General features: G+C 36.9%; 1 protein-coding gene across 2 annotated transcripts in view; it reads right to left on the reverse strand.

Moving 5' to 3' along the window:
* The window catches only part of LOC105471359 (exocyst complex component 4), an 822236-nt gene that overhangs the window by 483604 nt on the left and 316786 nt on the right, over nt 1-21846 (reverse strand). The gene's annotated exons all lie outside the window — the stretch shown is intronic.

Below are 21846 nucleotides of genomic sequence, written 5' to 3' on the forward strand. Positions count from 1 at the left end.
ACAGTCTCCCCTAAGGGGGAAAAAAACCTGCTAGAACTAATCAAAGTGTAGTGTTTGGTGAATTTTTTTTTTCTTTTTGCAAAGTTCAAAACAAAAGCAATAGCAACCATATAGTTTTCATGTCATCACTGGCAGGAAATTTAACTCTTGTCTGGATAAGTTCTTTGGAAAAAAACTGAACCAGAAATGAGAGTTTCACATTCTGAGTTCTTCTTTCTAATTTCAATTTCCTGCCTGGTACGCTAGAAGCTAAAAAAAATCTGGAGGACAAATTTAACTGTTAATTACATATTCAAGCCATCTGATTTTGTTGATAGGTTCAAACAATGATGCTAAAACTTGGGCATTTTACTTGATTTTTGCTCAATCTGACATGCAAACACCTTTTATAAAAGACAAATATAGTGAATAAAATTGGCTGCTCACTCCCCACCTGTCCAAGGCCAGTCTAGTTTAGTTTCACTCTGAGCACTGGAGCTTCAGTTAGTTCTGAGATGAAGCAATGTCTCCCCATAGTTCCAGTTTTCATTATGAAACTCAAAGACACTAACATCCTCATTTAAAATCTCCAAAGGGCAATTAATAATGCCTGGCAGAGGCAGGTAGTCTTTATTCTTCTGGTTTTCATTTTGCAAGTGTCTGGACTAATAAAAATCAGACAAAACAAGTATTAAATATTTAACTTTCATAGAATTCCACCAGTCTCATCCTAGAGGTGAAGGTCTTGCCTCTTCCATTATCTCTGTTCTATTTTGATACCATACCAATTCCTTGTCCCTATACTTCTACTACAATGAAAATGGGATCAGGGCCAGGCATGGTGGCTCACTGCTGTAATCCTAGCACTTTTGGAGGCCAAGGAAGGTGGATCACACAAGGTCCGGAGTTTGAGACCAGCCAATATGATGAAATCCTGTCTCTACTAAAAATACAAAAAAAAAATTAGCCAGGCATGGTGGTGTGCACTTGTAATCCCAGCTATTCAGGAGGCTGAGGCAGAGAGAATCACTTGAACCCAGGAGGCAGAGATTGTAGTGAGCTGAGACAGCACCATTGCACTCCAGCCTAGGTGATGAAGTGAGACTCTGCCTCAAAAAACAAACAAAAAAAAATGGGATGGGGAATACAAAGAGCCCATAACAGAGGTGAGGGCACAGCTGACAGAATATCTAGATAAATGACCGCAGGTCAGAGACTGTGTACTATGAGTATGTCATGTGTTTCCCAATTTCTGCAGAGAAAACTTCTGAGAAGCCTTTCCCATTCAATCTATCTATTCAACCCAGCAATCCCATTATTGGGTATATACCCAAAAGAATATAAATCATTCCACCATAGAGATACATGCACATGTATGTGCATCAGAGCACTATTCACAATAGCAAAGACATTCCTGGAATCAACATATATGTTCATCAGTGGTAGACTGGATAAAGAAAATGTGGTACATATACACGACCATGGAATACTATGCAGACATTAAAAATAAAAAAAGTAAGATCACATCCTTTGTAGCAACATGGATGGGGCTGGAGGTCACTATCCTAATAATGGAGGATATTATCCTAAGTAAACTAACACAGGAACAGGAAACCGAATACTGCATGATCTCACTTGTAAATGGGAGCTAAACATTAAGCACATATGGACACAAGGAAGAGAACAACAGACACCAGGGCCTACTTGAGGGTGGAGGAAAGGAGGAAGGTGAAGATCAAAAAACCACCTATCAGGTACTCTATTTGTTATCTAGGTGGAGAAAAAATCTGTACACGAAACACCCATGACACACAATTTACCTATCTAACAAACCTGCATATGTACCCCTGAATCTAAAATTTAAAAAATAAATAAAATTTCTACCACCCCTCTTGATACTTCATATCTCCCTTTCCTCCTTTTTCTCCTTAGCACTTATCATTATTAAAACTGTATATATTTCTAGGCCAGGTGCGGTGGCTCACACTTGTAATCCCAGCACCCTGGGAGGCCAAGGCAGGCAGATCACTTGAGGTCAGGAGTTCGAGACCAGCCTAGCCAACGTGGTGAAACACCGTCTCTACTAAAAATACAAAAAATTAGGTTGGCGTGATGGTGCGCAACTGTAGTCCCAGTTAAAAGGGAGGCAGAGGCAGGAGAATCACTTGAACCTGGGAGGCAAAGGTTACGGTGAGCTGTGATCTCACCACTGCACTGCAGCCTGGGTGACAGAACAAAAATCCATCTCAAAAAAAAAAGTATATATTTCTTAGCATTTATCTCCTCTTCTAGAACATAAGCTCCATGCTGACAGCTACTTTTTATTTATTTATTTATTTTATTTATTATATTTTTTTTAAGACAGGGTCTCGCTCTGTTACTTAGACTCTGGCATATAGTGGTGTGGTCACAGCTCACTGTAGTGTCAACCTTCCAGGCTCAAGTGACCCTTTCACCCAGCCTTCCGGGCAGCTGGGACCACAGGTGTGCGCCACCACCCGTGACCGATGACAGTGATTCTTGTTCATTTTGTTCACTGCTATATCACCACTGCCCAGAGTAATGCCGAAGTAAATACTTCTTAAATGAATAAATAAATGACTGAGGGTGCACAAAGGGACCGAGATCAGAAAAAGTAACCATGTGCTATACACTTCACTTTATTAATTTAACCTACACATGGTCTATTTTACACATAAGAAACCTAAAGTTTAGGAAAGTCCGTCATTTGAAGTTACACAGATAACACAAGGATTTGCATGAAGCTTTATAAAATACCACACTGCTTTCTCTTCGAAGAGGAAATGAGACTTGAATTATTGAATTTGACCTTTGCATGTGTGAGGAGTAAAGAAAGTAATGGAAACAGCATTTTAAAAGGCAGACATAAAAATTCAGGAGTATTGAATATCACAGAATGACAGAAGCCTAAGGTTTATGCTGAGATTTACATTTGAAAAAATAAATTAGATAGGGAGAGACTCCAAAGAGCCTTGAATGCCAGGATCTGTAATTTTATAAATGAATACTTTCAAACTTTTTTTTTCACAGCAGAACTCTTCTTTGTCATTGGAAATCTTATATAGAACTCTGACATATTACAGAGATAAAAGTCTGGAACAGGCGCGATGGCTCACGCCTGTAATCCCAGCACGGGGTGCCAAGACGGGAGGATCGCCTAAGGTCAGGAGTTCTAGACCAGCATGGCCAACATGGCAAAACCCCATCTCTACCAGAAATACAAAAATTAGCTGGGTGTGGTGGAGTGCATCTGTAATCCCAGCTACTCTGGAGGCTAAGGTAGTAGAGTCACTTGAACCCAGGAGGCAGAGGTTTCGGTAAGCCAAGATCACACCACTGCATTCCAACCTGGGCAACAAAGCAAGACTCTGTCAAAAAAAAAAAAAAAACCAAAATAGGTAAAAAACAAAGGCCTGAAAAATAGTGATACACGTGGGAAAAAATCAGAAAGGGCAGATCTAAAAGGTACTGCACAGGAAAAAAGCAAAATCATGATGACTAAGTGATGAGAGATTACACAGTTAATTGTCAGAGAAGACTCCCAACTCTGGCTTCCAACCACATTGAGAATGATACAATTTTGAGTGAACAAGACAATTTAGTAAGAAAAGGGTTTTGAGCAGATAATGATGACTATCTCCTCTACCTTCAAAATCCCTCACCTGCTGGGGTCCCCAAGATTCTTTTCAAGTCTTTTCTCTTCTTACTGTATCTCTGATCAAATACACAATCATGATATCCAGTCAACGAGAACCTCAATGCTAATGATACTCAAAGCCATGTGTGGCCCAGACCTCTCTCTCAAACTCCAGATTTCACCTAAATAGTCCATACATCCCAAATTCAACAAGTTCAAATCCAAATCTGAGCTCTTGTTCCCTACATCCTGCCCTTCTTCCACCAAAGTTAAACCCTCCAGCATGCAATTTTCTGAGCCACAGTCATCTCACACTCCTCCTTGTCCTTTATAACCCTTCTTCTTCCCCAACCCACACAGTCACTATCCTCCAGACACAGCCACAGTTCATTATCTCTAACTAAAGCAACCACAATCACCTCATAGACATCCTGTCTCCTTGCCTTGGCTTACCAAATTTACCTTCAGACCTCCTGCTAACATCTCGTCATACCAGTCCTCTGCTTAAAATCCATCATCGGCTTTATCATTTCTTCCTCCATGTAAAATCTTTCAAAGGCTATCTCTGCCTTCAGGATAATGATGATATTCCTTAGTATGGCATTCAAGGCTTTTCAAATATCAGGCCCTTCCCCGTCTCTCCCTCTCATTTTTTCTCTCCTAGACATGCCACTGAATGAACTGGTTGCTTTCCTCTAAATACAACTGGTTCTTTCGAATCTTAGAAGCTTCATATATGATAATCCATTTGCTTGGCATTCTCTGTCTTGTACATCTGGCTAACTCTTACCCACTCTTTGAGACTCAGCTCAAGAGTTCTTTCTCCTGCAAAATCGTGCCTGCACCTCTCAAGTGTCCTTCTATGTTCCCAGAGCATCCAGAACAGCGTTTCAGTCCCTGGAGTGCCGCCATTACTTGTTTACATAACTGTCCTCCCAGCTAGACCAACATTCTTCAGTGCCCAGCACACAACAGGCTCTCAACAAATGCTGAATGAATGCATAAAATAGCAGGACACATAAGAGATTACCAGAGTAATATTAAGGAAGTGAGAAGAACAAGTTGGAGTGTAGGACTAGTGTTTCCATATTAACAGTTGAAACAGCCAAAAAAAGTAGGCAAGATCTCAAAGAAATCAAATGTAAATAAAGAATAATAGAGGCTGTTGGTGAGAATATGAAGAAACAAAGAAAAAAAACCACACTTTAAAAGAAAAATAGTCTATTGTAAAATTAGAATGGAGCAATGGCTATACAACTCAGTGAATATACTAAAACCACTAAATAGTATACTTTAAATGTGTAGCTTACACGGCATGTGAATTATTTCTCAAAAAAGCTGCTAAACAACACTAAAGAATGTGTAATACTGATGTTTCTTAACTTCTACATATACTGTTATTTCCCAAAGGATGCAATTCATCTGCAAAGAATGAAACTTTTCAAAACCCCCATGAACTCTTTTGTATTTCTTAAGACTCCACTTCTTTTTTCTTTTAACATGTTAATTATTGTTTGGAAAATTTTCTGATTGCTTGAGAAACAGGGTAATTCTGGTCCTTGTGATTTGTTTCTGTTGCAATTGAAAATGCTTTTTTCTTAATTTTTTTATTTTTAATCATTAACCCAATGATCATTATTCATATTTATACTAAAATGGCAAGGTATCTAATCATTCTGCACATGTAAACAACATTAGGAAAAACTTACATTTACATTTCTCCTTATTTAAAATAGAAAAAATACAGAGCGATTGTGACCCCATAAGGACTATGGAAATATCATTAGGTAAATTTTATTTGATTAATTATGTTTGAAAAACCTGATTTTAACAACCCTGCAAAGCAGTCTCTTTTATCTTGGATATGGAGGCTTTAGTAACATCCATAAGGACACTTTTAACAATTAGGCTTTGAAACATAAAGTAGAGAAGTCCTTAAATGACCTGATGGGGCTGAAAACCGTGGCACAAGAACTACGTGATGCATGCACAAGCTTCAGTAGCCGATTCGATCGAGTGGAAGAAAGGGTATCAGTGATTGAAGACCAAACGAATGAAACGAAGTGAGAAGAGAAGTTTAGAGAAAAAAGAGTAAAAAGAAACGAACAAAGCCTCTGAGAAATATGGTACTATGTGAAAAGACCAAATCTACGTCTGATTGGTGTACCTGAAAGTGACGGGGAGAATGGAACCAAGTTGGAAAACACTCTGCAGGACATTATCCAGGAGAACTTCCCCAACCTTATAGTAAGACATGCCAACATTCAAATTCATGATATATCGAGAATGCCACAAAGATACTCCTCAAGAAGAGCAACTCCAAGACACATAATTGTCAGATTCACCAAAGTTGAAATGAAGAGCATTGTTTAAAAGTGCTGTTCTTCAGTAGACTGGATAAAGAAAATGTGGTCATATCCACCATTGAATACCACACAGCCATAAGAAAGAACAAGATCATGTCCTCTGCAGCAACATGGATAGAGCTGGAGGCCATTATCCTAAGTGGAACTAACATAGGAACAGAAAACCAAATACCACATTATGTTCTTGCTTATCAGTGGGAGCTAAACACTGAGTACATGTGGAAAAAAGAAGGGCACAAGAGACACCGGGGGCTACTTGAGGGTAGAGGGAGGGAGGAAGGTAATATGGTTTGACTCTGTATCCCCAAACAAATCTCATCTCAAATTGCAATCCCCACATGTCAGGGGAGGGGCCTGGTGGGAGGTGATTAAATCATGGGGGCAGATTTCCCCATGCTGTTCTCACGATAGTGAGGGAGTTCTCATGAGATCTGATGGTTTGTTTAAAAGTGGCAGTTTCCCCTGCGCTCCTTCTCTCCTGCTGCCATGAAAAGACGTGCCAAAAGACGTGCCTTCTTTACCCTTCGCCTTCTGCCATGATTATACGTTTCCCGAGGCCTCTCCAGTCATGCAGAACTGAGTGTCAATTAAACCTTTTTCCTTTATAAATTACCCAGTCTCAGGACATTCTTTATAGCACTGTGAAAACAAACTAATACAGAGTGAAGATCAAAACGTACTATATTTATCTCCTGAGTGATGAAATAATCTGTACACCTGTGGCAAGCAATTTAAGCAATTTACCTATCTAGCAAACCTGCACATGTACCCCCGACCTAAAATAAAGGTTAAAACAAGTGCTGTTCCTAGCAACAGTAGAAGTCTTTGACTATGTCAGTCTCTTCAGTTATTAAATAAGGTTCTCACTGAATCATCTCATAGCTTCCAGCCAACTTCAAACTTCCATAATTCTGAGCCAGTGTTAACAAATCAGAGAACAGTTGGTGGGTCCAAACATTTTCTGGTCCTGTATCAAAAGCAGCAGGAAACAAAGGCCCAGTCTTCATAGGCCCAGTGTGTGCCTTAAAGCAATATAATATTATACAACATGGAAAATGCATGCTCAAAGCAACACCAGCGTGAGACAGCTTATACTGCACTGGAAAGGAAAGAGGCCTATGTTAGTTACTTCCTGAAAAGTTCCTCCCAGACTGGACCTGTGTATTCATGTATCATATGTATTTTGAACACCTATGACTTGCCAGGCACTATGACTTCGGTACTGCTGATGCTATAAAGTTGAAAACTATGTGGATAGTACAATGTCTGACACAAACCCACGTTCAGTAGCATTCACTAAATGGAAGTCACTGTACTAAGATGCAGTACCTTAAAAGAGAAGCTCAAAAGAGAAGACAATTATCTACAGATATGTGTGGGAGGGTGTTAAAAAGCTTTCTTGGGAAGATTTTTAGAGGAATTTGAAACTTCATCTTGGATCTGATTCAATCAGTGTTAATCAATGTTTCTAGAGTCAGAGAGAAAATAAAGAAGGATTTTCAAGTTTACTTCACACCTCTCTGAATCGTTTGAATCTCTACAATAAGAATATGCAAACTTTTATAACTTAAAAATCAATATATTAAATAGAAATGTAGGCGTGTCGGCGAGGTTGTAGAGAAATTGGAACCTACGGGCTCTACTGATGGAAAAGTCAAATGCTGTAGTCGTATGGAAAACAGTAGGGAGATCCCTCAAAAAAAATAACAATAAAATTACCACGAGATCCAACAATTCCAGTTCTGAGTAAACATCCAAAAGAATTAAAAGCAGGGTCTCAAAAAAATATTTGTATACCCATGTTCGTGGAGCAGCATTATTCACAAAAGCCAAAAGCTGAAAGCAACCCAAATAATGTACATGCCATGTAAGTCACACATTTAAAGTACACGTCCATCAACAGGAGAATGAATAAACAAAATGTGATGTATACATACTTTGGAATATTCTGCAGCCTTAAAAAGTAAGGGAATTCTGACACATACTGCCACGTGGATAAACTTTGAGAACATTACGCTAAGTGAAATAAGCCAGTCACAAAGAGGCAAACACTGCATTATTTCACTTATATGAATCAATGGAGTCAAGTTCATAGAAAATAAAACTGTGGGCGGGTGCTGTGGCTCACGCCTGTAATCCCAGCACTTTGGGAGGCCAAGGCAGGCGGACCACAAGGTCAAGAGATCAAGACCATCCTGGCCAACATGGTGAAACCCCGTCTCTACTAAAAATACAAAAAATTAGCTGGGCATGGTGGCGCATGCCTGTAGTCCCAGCTACTCAGGAAGCTGACGCAGGAGGATCACTTGAACCCGGGAGGCAAAGGTTGCAGAGAGCCGAGATCATGCCGCTGCACTCCAGCCTGGCGACAGAGTGAGACTCCGACTCAAAAAAAAAAGTAAAATTGTGATTATTAGGGAATTAGGGACTTGAGGAAGGGGAGAATGGGGAATTATTGTTTAATGGATATGGCTTCAGTTTTGTAAGACGAAAAAGAGTTCTGGAGACGGATGGTGGTGATGGTTGAACAACAATGTGGATGGAGTAACACTGTATGTACACTTTACACTTACAAATTTTTTTAAGTCTAAAAGTCAATTGAAGCAACTAAATGAAACTCTAACTACATAATAAAGATAAATACTAGTGCTTAAAAAAATTACAGTACTTCAACACCAAAATACATATATGCACTGTGTCCCTGTTTTAGTCTATACAAGAAGAGAATATTTTCTTATCAAAAGAAATGATGAATTACATGAGTAAGCAAATTATTTACTCATGTCAGGTACTATAGTTTCATTTCAGAGACAAAATGCCAATATATTATACACTATGCTAAAGTATCCCTTCACTGTTAGTCAAGTTTAAATGAAACTCTTTATGGATGGCTAAGGACCTGAAACTAAAGTATCAGTATACCATTAATATTTTAATTGATCATGAATATTCATAGTCATTTATTGCTTTAAAGAAAAAGGATAACTAAATTATTCTAATATGCAAATTACAGTTCTGACAGGACATCTTACCTTCATCTACATTACAAAAACCAATGCATTTTGCATCCATTCATTATTTATGTAATTCTAGAGTTTTTCAGGTTAACAAGAGCTACTGAGCACAAGAAGCATTTTCTCAGACAGGGGCAGAACAGTCGTGACGCTGCAAAGTCATTTTGCCCTAGCTACCTCAAAGACTTGTATTTTATTTTTTCATGATTCCAAACTAATTTCAACACCACCTCAACACTCGTTCTTCAATACAAGCCCAAGAGAACAAGCAGAATGCAACACTATCAAAGATTTGTTTCTTTGTTTTTTCTTTCAATGCCCTGGGAAATTCTAGCCCTAACACTGCAAAGAACATTAAGAACTTTGACAGGTATGCCAACTGTTTTATAAAACTAATAGTGCATTACTTCAACTCTCAAGCATAAATATACTTATGCAAATTAATTGATAATCCTCTGAAGTGAGGCAACTCTTTTTGATACAGCTGTACAAATCACTAGCTAATACAAGGAGCTTTCAAAAGTACATCACCATGTCAGGGTTATATATATTTTTAAATCATGTTATTATATTCAAGTTAGCCATAGTGATAAGAAATACAATGGCTGGAAATTCTACGATCACTCATACGAGATATAAAAATATATCTTAAGATCCAAAAATCACATATGTGACTGGAGAACAAGACGCTGGAATTTTAGTCACCAAATAAATAATTAGCCATCTGGGAACTACACTCAAAATTTTGTAGGATTAAGTAAAGTGAAAAGAGTCTTCTTTTTATGTACTAAGGACAGTCAGGTACATTCATAAAAATCCCAATAAGTCTAAGATGAGAGGTGAAACTGATTTAAAAGGGACAAACAGGACCAAAAGGGGATACAGAATCATAAATCTCCTCTTCCTGAAAAGCAATGTGGCAATCACATTACAAAAATACTACAATTTCAACAAATTAAGACAATAATATGAGTAATAATTCAAAGGTATGTTCAGTTGGAAAACTATTTGCTTCTATTTATTGGGGGGTTATTAAAAGAATCCCTATGCTATTCTGAAAATCTATCACCTTTACCATGCTGATTTGTCTGTGATAATGAACACTGACTTATATAATGTGACTGTGTTGGTATTTCATTATGCAATAATGTCCTTCCAAATAAGTCAGATGGATCCATTTTGGTTTCTTTTCTGATTTTAACTTTTTTTTTTTTGAAAGTCAGAAAAAGTGCATAAACAAAACTACCAGTTTCATTCACTCAGTTAATAAATATGTATTGAGCATTTTTTACAAAGATGGCCTATGGAAAACAAATTTTAATTCTATAATTCTATTATTAAAACATGGATGACAACATTGATCATAATTGCTAAATTAGACTGCAAACAGCATACCCTTGACATTTTGCAGCCAACCCAGCCAGACTGAGAATGTGATAGAAGGCAACATTAGAGTCAAAAGGACTGAACAAGGATGAGAGGATCTAGGTTCCTCTCCATACTCTGACTTAACTTGTTGTGTAATCTTAAACATGTAACTTAACTTTTGGGGAACTTAGTTATCTCTGCTGTAAATCACACTAATGCTATTTAAGAGATCTTCTAATTTTAAAGTAATCATTGGAATAATTTGTAAAAAATAGTTTTCTTAGAAACAGTTATTAGAAGAGAATGAAAACTGAGAACGAGGTGATACAGGACATTGGCACACAGTGGCATTTTTAGATTTTAAATGTTTTTCCATAAAGGAAAATATTACTAAATATTACTTACAAAGAAAATACAAATTTGTAACCTCAGAATATACTTGCAAGCTTCTTGAGGTCTGATGAATACATTAAATAGAGTGAATGTTTAAAGATAAGTAGAGGTGACACATTTTACTTTTCTAATCTACAATAGTACCCAAAATTTAATAAAGGTCTGTCCCGGCCCTATCACTTGTATAATTTACTCTTAGATTACGTCTATCATAACTCACACTGTGAAAGACTGCTATGTTGAAGCCTCTGTACCTATAAGTATGTGAGCATCTTCTTCTACTTAATAATCAATGAAAATAGATATCCAACCCGGGGCATATTATCTTTCTCACTCTCACTCACATACCCACATACACACATGCAGTGAATAAGAGATCTGGAAAGCAAGAACAAACAAGTTAATTTAATCTTAAAACAGATTACCCAGATGAATTCATCTTAAAACAGATGAATTAATTGGCCCTAAATCTCGAGGAGTTCAGTAAAGACTTGCGGTGGACAGAAGGGCTGTCTGGGTGTAAAGGCCTCACAGTTACCTCTCCAACAGTACCCTGTAGACCAATATCTTCTATCTCCACGTTGGCAACAAGTCTTCACTGGTTTCATGGCTCCTATTGCTCACTTCTGATTGTTTCTTTTTCAACTGAGTGAGATCACATTTAGCAATAGCTAGGTGGTTATCTCTACCCCCTTGAGAAATCCACTTTACAGATCTGGGATTATTGGGATCCTCTCCTTTGCTCATTTTGGTTTTGCTTGCCATTACTAAATTGGCCATGTAAGAAAATATTTTAAATAATTCAAATGCAACTGACAGATGCCCTCTATAAATGGGTTAAATAATTTTTTAAGTGTAGTAACATACTACATAATGCTAATTTGACTGTGACGGAGACAACAGATTAAAATGAAAGAAACAAGCCAACCAATCACTTTTCTTAAGGTGTGATCTGCCAATTATCCCAACCAACACAGATCCTAATATTATCATTCTAGGCCATATGTGTAACTCTCAGGCAAAAAATAAATCTTTTAACAAGTCTGTAAGGACTGTTGGCACCCATTCATGCCAGCCTGCACTAACATCTTGAGAATTTTCTCTATTCCAAAAAATATATAACGGGGGGGTAGAAGAGGTGGGAAAGAACCTAGCCATACATGTGATTTAGTTATAGGTCCAAAAAGATGTAAAGATCCAAGCAATTCTTTTAAAATTTGCTAATGGATAATAAGAAAAATGCTGGCAGTGCTCATGAGCTGAAGGAGTAAGAGGAGGTCCAGAACACTTTCAATATTCACTATGCCCATCTGTCAGCAACACAGTCGCTGAAGAGAACGAGCAATTACCAAAGCCCTTTTCAGATATAATCTGTCAACCACATCTAGTCCTCCTGCCAAAAGAAATCAGAACTGAGGAATGCAAAAACAGACTGGCCTTATGGGACCAAGGAGAGGTTCATTTAAGATGAACCTGGAGATGAAGAAAAGAAAGGGGAAAATCAGAGAAATGTTATAACTGCTCATCAGATATTTTTGAATTGTACACCACTGGGCATCAGGGAAGCCAGGGAGGAGAGAGGCACCACTATGATTTAAACCTTCTTTGCTGCATTGTGCTTATTACAATGTTAATTTCAAAAATGCTCTACTCATTCCCAGAAATAGTCCTCTTTGGACAACGAACATGCTACATACCGGATTTGCTCCTCTCTAGAATCGTCCCATTACCATATCCTACCGTCATAGAAGAATTTTTAAATCAACAAACTACTTCAATTCAGTAAATATATTAAACGTTTTCACCATCTAAAGTGGTACTGTATATGTTATAGGTCCACAATTATTTTTTAATTGGGTGGGGGGCAATTTTGAAGTTAGTGCTTTAAAAATTACAAACCAATACCTCTCTTGTGCACTTTTTGATGAATTATGCCCTCTAGTCTAGAACTCAAATCTTATCACCACTATCACCACCATGGTAAATAAATGTCTGCTGAAGTATACAGTATATAGAATGAACCAGAAACAGGAGAGACAAGCATTAAGTGTACAGTAACTCAGGCCTGAGGTGATGAAGACTCGGACAATGTGGTAGCAATGAAATTAGGAAGCCATAATGGGTAACTCTAAGCTAAGAAGGAAATGACAAGAAAAAATGAATACATTCTGACTTCTTTGGGGGGAAAAATCACTTTAAAACTTCCATAGCTGTGAACTGAATGCATCTCTTTTCAACACATGTGTATACTCATAATTATCTGATCCTGTGGAGCAAATTACCAATATAGATAATATAAACGCACATGAAACAATCAGGTCATCTGTTTCACCAACAGTTTCATTTGTATTACAATATCCCATCCAAAAATTTGTTTCTAACAGGTTTATCATCAACGCTGAAGATAAAGGATCATTCTTAACTCTTAAGAGGTTTCACATCTTCACCAAATAGCATCTCTGCAGGTGACAACTTTTCGGATATATCTGGGTACAATGGACAGAGACAAAGTTATAATGAGAAAAAAACGAAAAGAAGAAGAGGAGAGCAGCCAGCATGAGGTGTAGGTACAATATTCACAAGAGTGGGAAAATTTGCATTTCTGAGAAGCAGTGGTCACACTGATCACGAGCTTCATTCTTCATTCACGTAAAGAGCAGATACTTCAGGGTCAAGGCAGCTATCAGTGGTTGCAGCTCACCAATCCTCTAGACAAAGTGACTGGCTTATACACACACAAAGCACCCTGATCTTAATTATTCTTTAGAGAAATGTAACAATTTACCCAATCCCAAAATCAGGGCAAGCAACAAATATTTCATTCAGTGTCTATGAAGTAAAAAAACAAGAGAAAATGTCTACCCTCAAGAAGCAAACCCCTTAGTGAAGAAGCTTATAAATCTAGATTCAATCTAATTCATTCCCTAAATATCTAAGAAAGCAAGTAAGTGTGTGCATTTTAGTGTATGTGTAAACATATATGTATACAGAGTTCATATTTGTATAAATCATATATAATTATACATGACTATATGATTATGCATGTATACAAACACATGCATGTACACAAATACATGTGCACAAACATACACACACACTCTCTTTTCAAGAGCCAGAGCTACTTCTTATATATATTACACTCTTTATACTTACATCAGATATCACTTACAAATAATTTATAATCACAAACTATTAATAGGCACAGCAACTTATTAGCAGTCTTACTTAATAACTCATGGTACTAAGAAGCACTGTGAGAATACAAAATGTTTCAAATATCCTAAATAATAACTGGAAAAAATAACATGTAACCAAAGGTATTTTAAGATTTCACAAAGCTGAAGAATCTCTCTACACAGTAGAAATGCATGAAGTCCCCAACATCGTTAATTTGTACTTAACACAGGAACCTACACTGCTGACAGCAATGAATCAAACCGTAGGCTGGCAGTTAAAGACCTGGTTTGGCAAGGTGCAATGGCTCATGCCTCTAATCCCAGCACTTTGTGAGGCCAAGGTAGGAGGATCACTTGGGGCCAGGGGTGGAAGGCTGTAGTGAGCTATGACCATGCCACTGCCCAACAGAGCCTGGACAATAGAGAGAAACCTTGTCTCAAAAGAAGAAAAGCAGGGAGGGGAGTTGAGGGAGTTCTGCAGGACTGTATACTTTAGGGTGTATTATCATAGCTTTCCAGGTACCTGATTCCCCCTTACAGAAGCGCCTCAACTAGATGGGCCTAAGTAGAGGACCAGAGATGATGACTTACCAGAGAGGGCAATGAGGTGAGTGAAGGGCTATCCTAAGTATACTATATGGCGCTGAAACTGGTTCTTCCTCTATTCTTCTAAGTAGCATCATGGTTTATCTACACTGGTGCCCAAAAGATCTGGTGCTTATTTATCTCTGTCAGTAACAAGTCAATTCACCTCTCCAGAACTAAGTTTTGTCATTGTGTAAAAATGGGGTTCCTTCCATCTCTAACAATATATATAAAGTTGTAAGTATCCTATATATTACAGATAAGTATTTTTTGTTATTAACTGGATAACTCCACAGTCAACATATTAACTATACTCAAGATCTAAGTGTTCATGTATTACCACTGCTATATATGACCACATCCTTTCATTTGTTTGTTTTAGAACTGGTATAATTTCATATTACCTACATATAGTAAGTGCTTTGCCATATGGTCATATCCTGAAATATTATCTTAGAATCTGGATAGTGCTTTCTGGTGAATGGAAGATGTCTAACTCAAAAATTCAAAAATAATAGACTCTTACCCCCAAGCAATCCTCATTTTCATAGTGGGAAACTAAGATTATTAAATTGAAAATTGTCTAGTAGTTTCAAATGAGAAGCTGGTCATAAGCCTTTTTAAATCACTATAGACCATATTCAGAGATCATTATTCTTGGATTATTAATCAGCAATCACATTCATGCTGTTTCAGTGGAATGACATTTAGGGACCCCAAAAGCTTCCCTGGAATGCCAACAGCTCTTCAATTCAATAATATATCTACATTAAAGTTTATCATTTCACTAAAGTGATTTTTGTTATGCTGGAAGGAATTCTTTTTATGTATTTTTTTGCTTGTACTTCCTTTATTCTGCTGTAACCTTTCAAATGCTAGAAATCTTTCATGTACACACAAGAAGACTATCAATTTTTTTAAAAAAATTTATATTGTTCAAAGTAAAACGATTATAGAAGCAACTTGGATATTTATTATTCTTGATTTATTCTTTTTTTTATATTGAATAAGCTTTTACAAGTTTTTTTTCCCCTAAGCTTATTGATTTTTCAGTTCCAGTCATCTTTTCCAGTTCATGTTTTAGCCTGTTCAATTATTCACTGCTACAATTCAGATGTACTCTTTGCCTTGGTGCAAATTTGGAGGAATTTACAAAGCATTTCAGACAAGAATCTGAGTTATTTAAATAAGCTGTAACAATGCAGAAACAAAAGAAAACAGACTGGGGTGGTGTAGTAAAGAACCTCTAAGCACAAGTATGACCATCCAAATAACTGCTTCCTTTCTTTGATACCTATTGACACTTAAATTCCTTATTCACAAACACTACCACTCTTTCATTACAGTCATTGCATATTTTGTATACATCATTGTATATTTTCACCCAGTAACTCACTAACAAAGAAAATTCCCGTGCATACCTTCCCAGCAAATACTAATTTTTCATTAACCTTCTGCTATAGTTTCAACGTATCCCTTTTAAAATTCCAGTGCTGCCAATGTGATGGTAATTAAGAGCTGGTGCCTTTCAGAGGTGATCAGGCCATGACGGTCCTCCCTTATGAATGAGATTATGTTACTTAGAAAAATAGAATTCTTGTAGCTTTCAGCTCTCTTACTCTTCTGCTTTCCACCACATCAGGACCCTGAGTGTCCTCCTCACTGGAGGATGCAGCTCTCACCAGACAGCCAAACAGCCAAACTTGCCAGCACCTTGGTCTCAGACTTTCCAGCCTCTGGAACTGTGAGAAAACTAATTTTATTTTATTTTTTTTTTTGCTTTGAGGCAAAGTCTCACTCTGTCACCTAGGCTGGTGTGCGGTGGCACAATCTTGGCTCACTGCAACCACTGACTCCTGGGTTCAAGTAACTCTCATGCCTGGCCTCAGCCTCCCAAGGACCTTAGACTACAGGCGTGTGCCACCATGCCTGGCTAAGTTTTTGTATATTTAGTAGAGATTCACCACGTTGGCTAGGATGGTCTCAAACTCCTGACTTCATGTGATCTACCTGTCTCAGCCTCCCAAAATGCTGGGATTATAGGCATGAGCCACTGGGCCTGGCCTAAATCTCTCTTTTTTACAAATTACTCAATCTGTGGTATTTTGCTAAATTGGCACAAAAAGGCGAAGACACCTTTCTTCATTTTTATTAGTAATTTCCACACTCACTGGCTCCCTTCTGTCTGGTGACTTTTGATCAGACAAGGGCTCCCTTTCAGATTAAGCCCCATCAAAGGGGCTTATCCCAACACAGTTCTGACTGAAACTTGTCTCTCCTCCTCTAAACCATTACATGATCGAGAGCTACACAAGTGATCATTTAATAATCACTTTTTAAAATACCATTCTTTAAATCTGTGTATAAGTTGTATCTTCTGCAAGATTCTAAGTTACTTAAAGGCAGAGTTTGAAATAATTTTAAATTTCACTGTCATGGAAAATAAGGCCACCCAGGTTGCTCAGCAGGAGTGAAGATGGGATACCAAAACTTAAATTACCATTGATAATCAGTTCCAAATTAAATCAATTTTCAAATATTAGGTAGCACAGTCTTACTTCTTTAAAATGCCTAATTAAAGCTGGCCCATGCTGGGTAATTTTACTTCTTATTAATAAGCATACATCACCCTAAGAACTGGCATCATGTTGATTTTAGATGCTTTTAAATCTTGTTCCAAACCTCTAGGTAGAGTGAGTCACTTCAATTTCTAGAATGTGAAAAAACATACATCAAAAAAAAATACTGAGGAGTGGATAGGAGTCCTGGTTTCCCCATTTCCTACATGTGTGACCTTGGATATATAACTTCTATGTATTTCAGTTTCACGCATGACATGGTCTAGCCTTCTCAAAGTGTGCCTGCCACAAGAGCCATCTGCATCTGAGATTCTTGGGCCCACATCCCAGACCAGCTAAATCAAAATCTCTGAGGTTGGAGATCAGGAAGCTGCACTTTTACCACGAATCACACGTGGTACACTGAGAGTTGAAAACCACGATGGTGAAAGACCAACATGTGCTGAAAGAAAAGCAATGAAACAAGACAGAAAACCTGTTAATCTCTACTACCAAATTTGCTTCGTACACACAGAAAAATTACTTCTTCAGGTTTCACTCTCCTACTATAAAATAATGTGACTAAACTGGATGATCACTAACTGGTGAGAGTGTAGGACCTCCAGTTCCCAATCTTCAGTCTAAAAACTCTCCCGACAACATTAAAAGTGTACAGAGGCTCTACATGCATGAGGTCATCAACATTCACAGTGCCATCTATTATAAATTATATATTGACACTGCTAACTTTTATATACCAAATTTGAACTGTCAAATATTTGCTATTAATCCACTGCAGCCTTTCCGGCCAGCCCACAATTCAATTTCAGCAGGACTGACATCTTGGTATAGAAACGGCTAGGTAACTATGTGATATTTTATTGTGTTCCACCATTATCTTATAAAATTTAGTGGTGAACAGAAAGACAAGTGTGTACACTCGTGATAAGCACAGACCTCATAAACATATTCCAAAGGTGACAGAGATGTAAAATATTAGGTAAAATATAGAATCTGTAAAATACAGAATCTCTAGCAGAAGCCACACATTCACTGGAAGCAGCCTGGAAACTTGGGCATTTGATTATGAAGGAAAAGAATAATATTCATCTTCATGAATGAAAGGCAAAATACTGTGTGAAAATTTGAAGAATAATTAAATATTCTGTATTTCTTTTGGCTCTCTGGAAACAAAATCCAACACTCCATCATTATGTCTTACACACACACACACACGTATATACATTTGAAATATAATCCACACATCCTTCCTCAATATTGTCTTCCTAATTCTTTACTCTCTTAATAACACTGAGTTAATGCATGTTTAATAATAAAGTTATATATCTATACTCAGTTTTTAAAAGACTTTCATATCTTTCTAGTTGAAAACAACTGCCTGCTTGTGCCTAACATGAGAACTATATTCACTTTCCTTAAGATTATGTCAACTTATACATTTTATCTTACTTTCAAAACTGAAGCTCTTCTCTTATTAGTCAAGTCCTTTGGGTATGTCTAACATATTTGTTGTCGCTTGCATTAAAGTCCTATAGAGTGACTGAAAATTCTTACTTGCTTTTATTGGCTGTACAAAGTATTATACATTTAATATTATTACCTCGCAGTTTATACACTCACCTTTCAAGTCATCTGAGGCTTTTGTTGTTTATTATTAATCTGGCCTTTTAAAAAATCTTTATTAATTATTCTTTTTTTTTCTCAAAGGGAGTTCCAAAATCACATAGTTGGGAAGTTAGTGTTCTTATATTACTACCCTCTCCAACATCTTGAAAACTCTCTCAAATTGGTTTTCTTAGTCCTATTTATTTGCTTACTTATTTATTTTTACCTTGCTAAAAAATATCAGTAGAAAGCTGCCAGTCTTATAAACATGAATCCTATCAGTTGGTCTATTCATACTGTACATCAACATTCTTATAATTCAGACTGTATCTGTTCTTCTAAATAAATCCTTCAGTTTCATAAAACTAAACTGTTTTAAGATATTTCTGACTTCAAAGATGAGTATGGTATAAATATTTCCTTATTCTGAGTCCTGTTCTTTCCTATACAAAGAAAGCATGAATCACTCCTGTCTATGCATTCCCAAACATCTCTACCATAACACTTCATATGATTTTTCATTCATTATTTGTTTTGGAAATCCTAGTCATCCAACTAAGTTTTAATATGCTCTATGAGGGACACCCACCAAATTTCCTGATACATAAATGATACTCAATGAAAACTGGTGGAAATCGTGAAGTCATAAATAAGACAAAGTCAAGGCAGAAGTCGAATGATTTCCTCATAACCTATACCTAGATAACTGCCAAACGAATTGAAAATTTAAATGAAAAACAAACTACAAAAGTTACTTTAAAAGTATGACAAAATTCCTTATTTATAACCTCAGCTGGTGGAAGTCTTTTATAACTGTGTCACAAATGTAGAATATGTCGAAGAAAAGTTTGTTATATTAAATAAAATAAAGATTAAACATTTCTGCATGGCAAAAATTATGCTAAGGAAAGCCAAGGTATAAATGGGAAAAAACTGGAATCTCATATCTCAAATTGCTACATTCCCAGATTTAAAAAAAAAAAAAAATCCTATGAATCAGTAAGGGGGAAAAAAGAGGCAACCGAAAATTATTCAAAATAATATGAGGATACAGGTCACAGAAAAGGAAATGTAAAAAGTTCTTAAATATATGAAAACATGTACAATCTCACAAGAGAAATATAAATTCAAACTAAAACAAAACATTCTTACATATCAGAATGGGAATGAGTCAAGAGTGTGTTAACACAATATATTGATAATAATGTAAAGAATGAAGAACGTTACTTGGTAAAAGTGTAAAATAGTACAACCACTATGGTGGGCAGGATGGCAATGCTACGGCTTGAACATCTGCACCATAACTCATGTTGAAATTTAATTGCCATTGTAACTGGGTTGACACGTAGAACCTTGAAGAGGCAGAGTCCTCATGAATGAACTAGTATTCTTATCATGGGAATAAATTAGTTATCACAGGAGTGAGCTCAGAATAAAAGTATAAATTCAGGTCCATATTTCTGTCTCTTGTGTTCATTTCTGCCTTTTGCCCTTCTGTTATGGAATGCCCCTCACCAGATGCCAGTGCCATGCTCTGGGACTTTCCAGTCTCTAGAAGCATGAGCCAAATATACTTTTGTTCTTTATAAATTATCTAGTCTATGATATTCTGTTATAGCAGCAGAAAATGAACTAAGACGGGCAGCATCCATCAAAACTACAAATGCACAAACCCTGGAATATAAGGGTTTGACCCGCAAATGCCACTTCCAGGAATTTATCTTACAGACATATTAGCACATGCATGCAAAGATGGTTATACTGTAGCATTACTTGTGATAGTAAAGGATTAGAAACAACATGAATGCATATTAACAGAGGACTGGTTATATAAATTATGGTGTAACAATACAATGTAATACTCTTGCCATAACAAAGAATGAAGAAATAAAACTCCATGATATACAAAATGAAAAAAAGTTGATGTTCAGAACAGTGTTCATACTGTTACCATCTGTGTAAAACAGGAAGAAAAGTACATATATAAAAATATATATATATATATTCGCTTATATATGCCAAAAAAATTCTAGAATGACATATAAGGAACTAATGATATAACTTAACCCATGGGAAAGATAACAGGGTATCTATTGGACAGGAGTTTTAAGGAGATGTTTAACATATACACTTTTATACTTTTAAATTCTGAAGCATGGGAATGTATTGCCTATTTAAATTTACTTTTGTTGTTGTTGTTGCTGTTGTTGTTTTTTTTGAGATGGAGTGTTGGTCTGTCACCCAGGCTGGAGTGCAATGGCACAATCTTGGCTCACTGCAACCTCCGCCTCCTGGGTTCACGCCATTCTCCTGCCTCAGCCTCCCGAGTAGCTGGGACTATAGGCGCTCACCACTACGCCCGGCTAATTTTTTTTTTTTTTTTGTATTCTTTAGTAGAGATGGGGTTTCACTGTGTTAGCCAGGATGGTCTCGATCTCCTGACCTCATGATCCGCCCGCCTCGGCCTCCCAAAGTGCTGGGATTACAGGCATGAGCCACCGTGCCCGGCCTAAATTTACTTTTAAGAATAATAAAGGTGGTTTTCTTAAGCCAGCATAGTATATGAAAGGTTAAAAAAGAGAAGAAAAACCAAGTGACTGTTCTTATATCAGACATTTAAAACATTTCCATTTTTCTTGACATTCTGTATGATTGTGTATATGTGTCCAGGTTCATTGTTTGAGGTATTGTGAACCTTTAGTCTAATGTTATATCCACAGGAACATAATCTTCTGATACAACAACTTCATCTACACCTAACCATAGTATCCTTTAAACACAGTTTATTGAAAGCATTTACCAGTGTTAGTCATTTTTTGTTTTTTTTCCACAAATATTTATTATCTATTATACAAAAGGTACTGTTTTAGACATTAAGGAAAAAACAAACAACAAAGCAAGAATAGTCTCTTCTATTGTAGTGGATAGTAGACCAACTAACCAAGTTCTAATATGTACCTTCCTGTCTACGCATGAATCCGTGATGTTTCTTAGTCAAAAAAAAAACCAACCAGACTCAGAGGATTTGTTAACAATGTCTTAAAAACTTACCTACTAAATTGAGGATTTGAGTTTTATTAATTCTAATCCTACTCTAGTCTGCACTTAAGTGCTCACTGTATG

Source organism: Macaca nemestrina, chromosome 4, assembly GCF_043159975.1.
Source record: "Macaca nemestrina isolate mMacNem1 chromosome 4, mMacNem.hap1, whole genome shotgun sequence".
Lineage (NCBI taxonomy): Eukaryota > Metazoa > Chordata > Mammalia > Primates > Cercopithecidae > Macaca > Macaca nemestrina.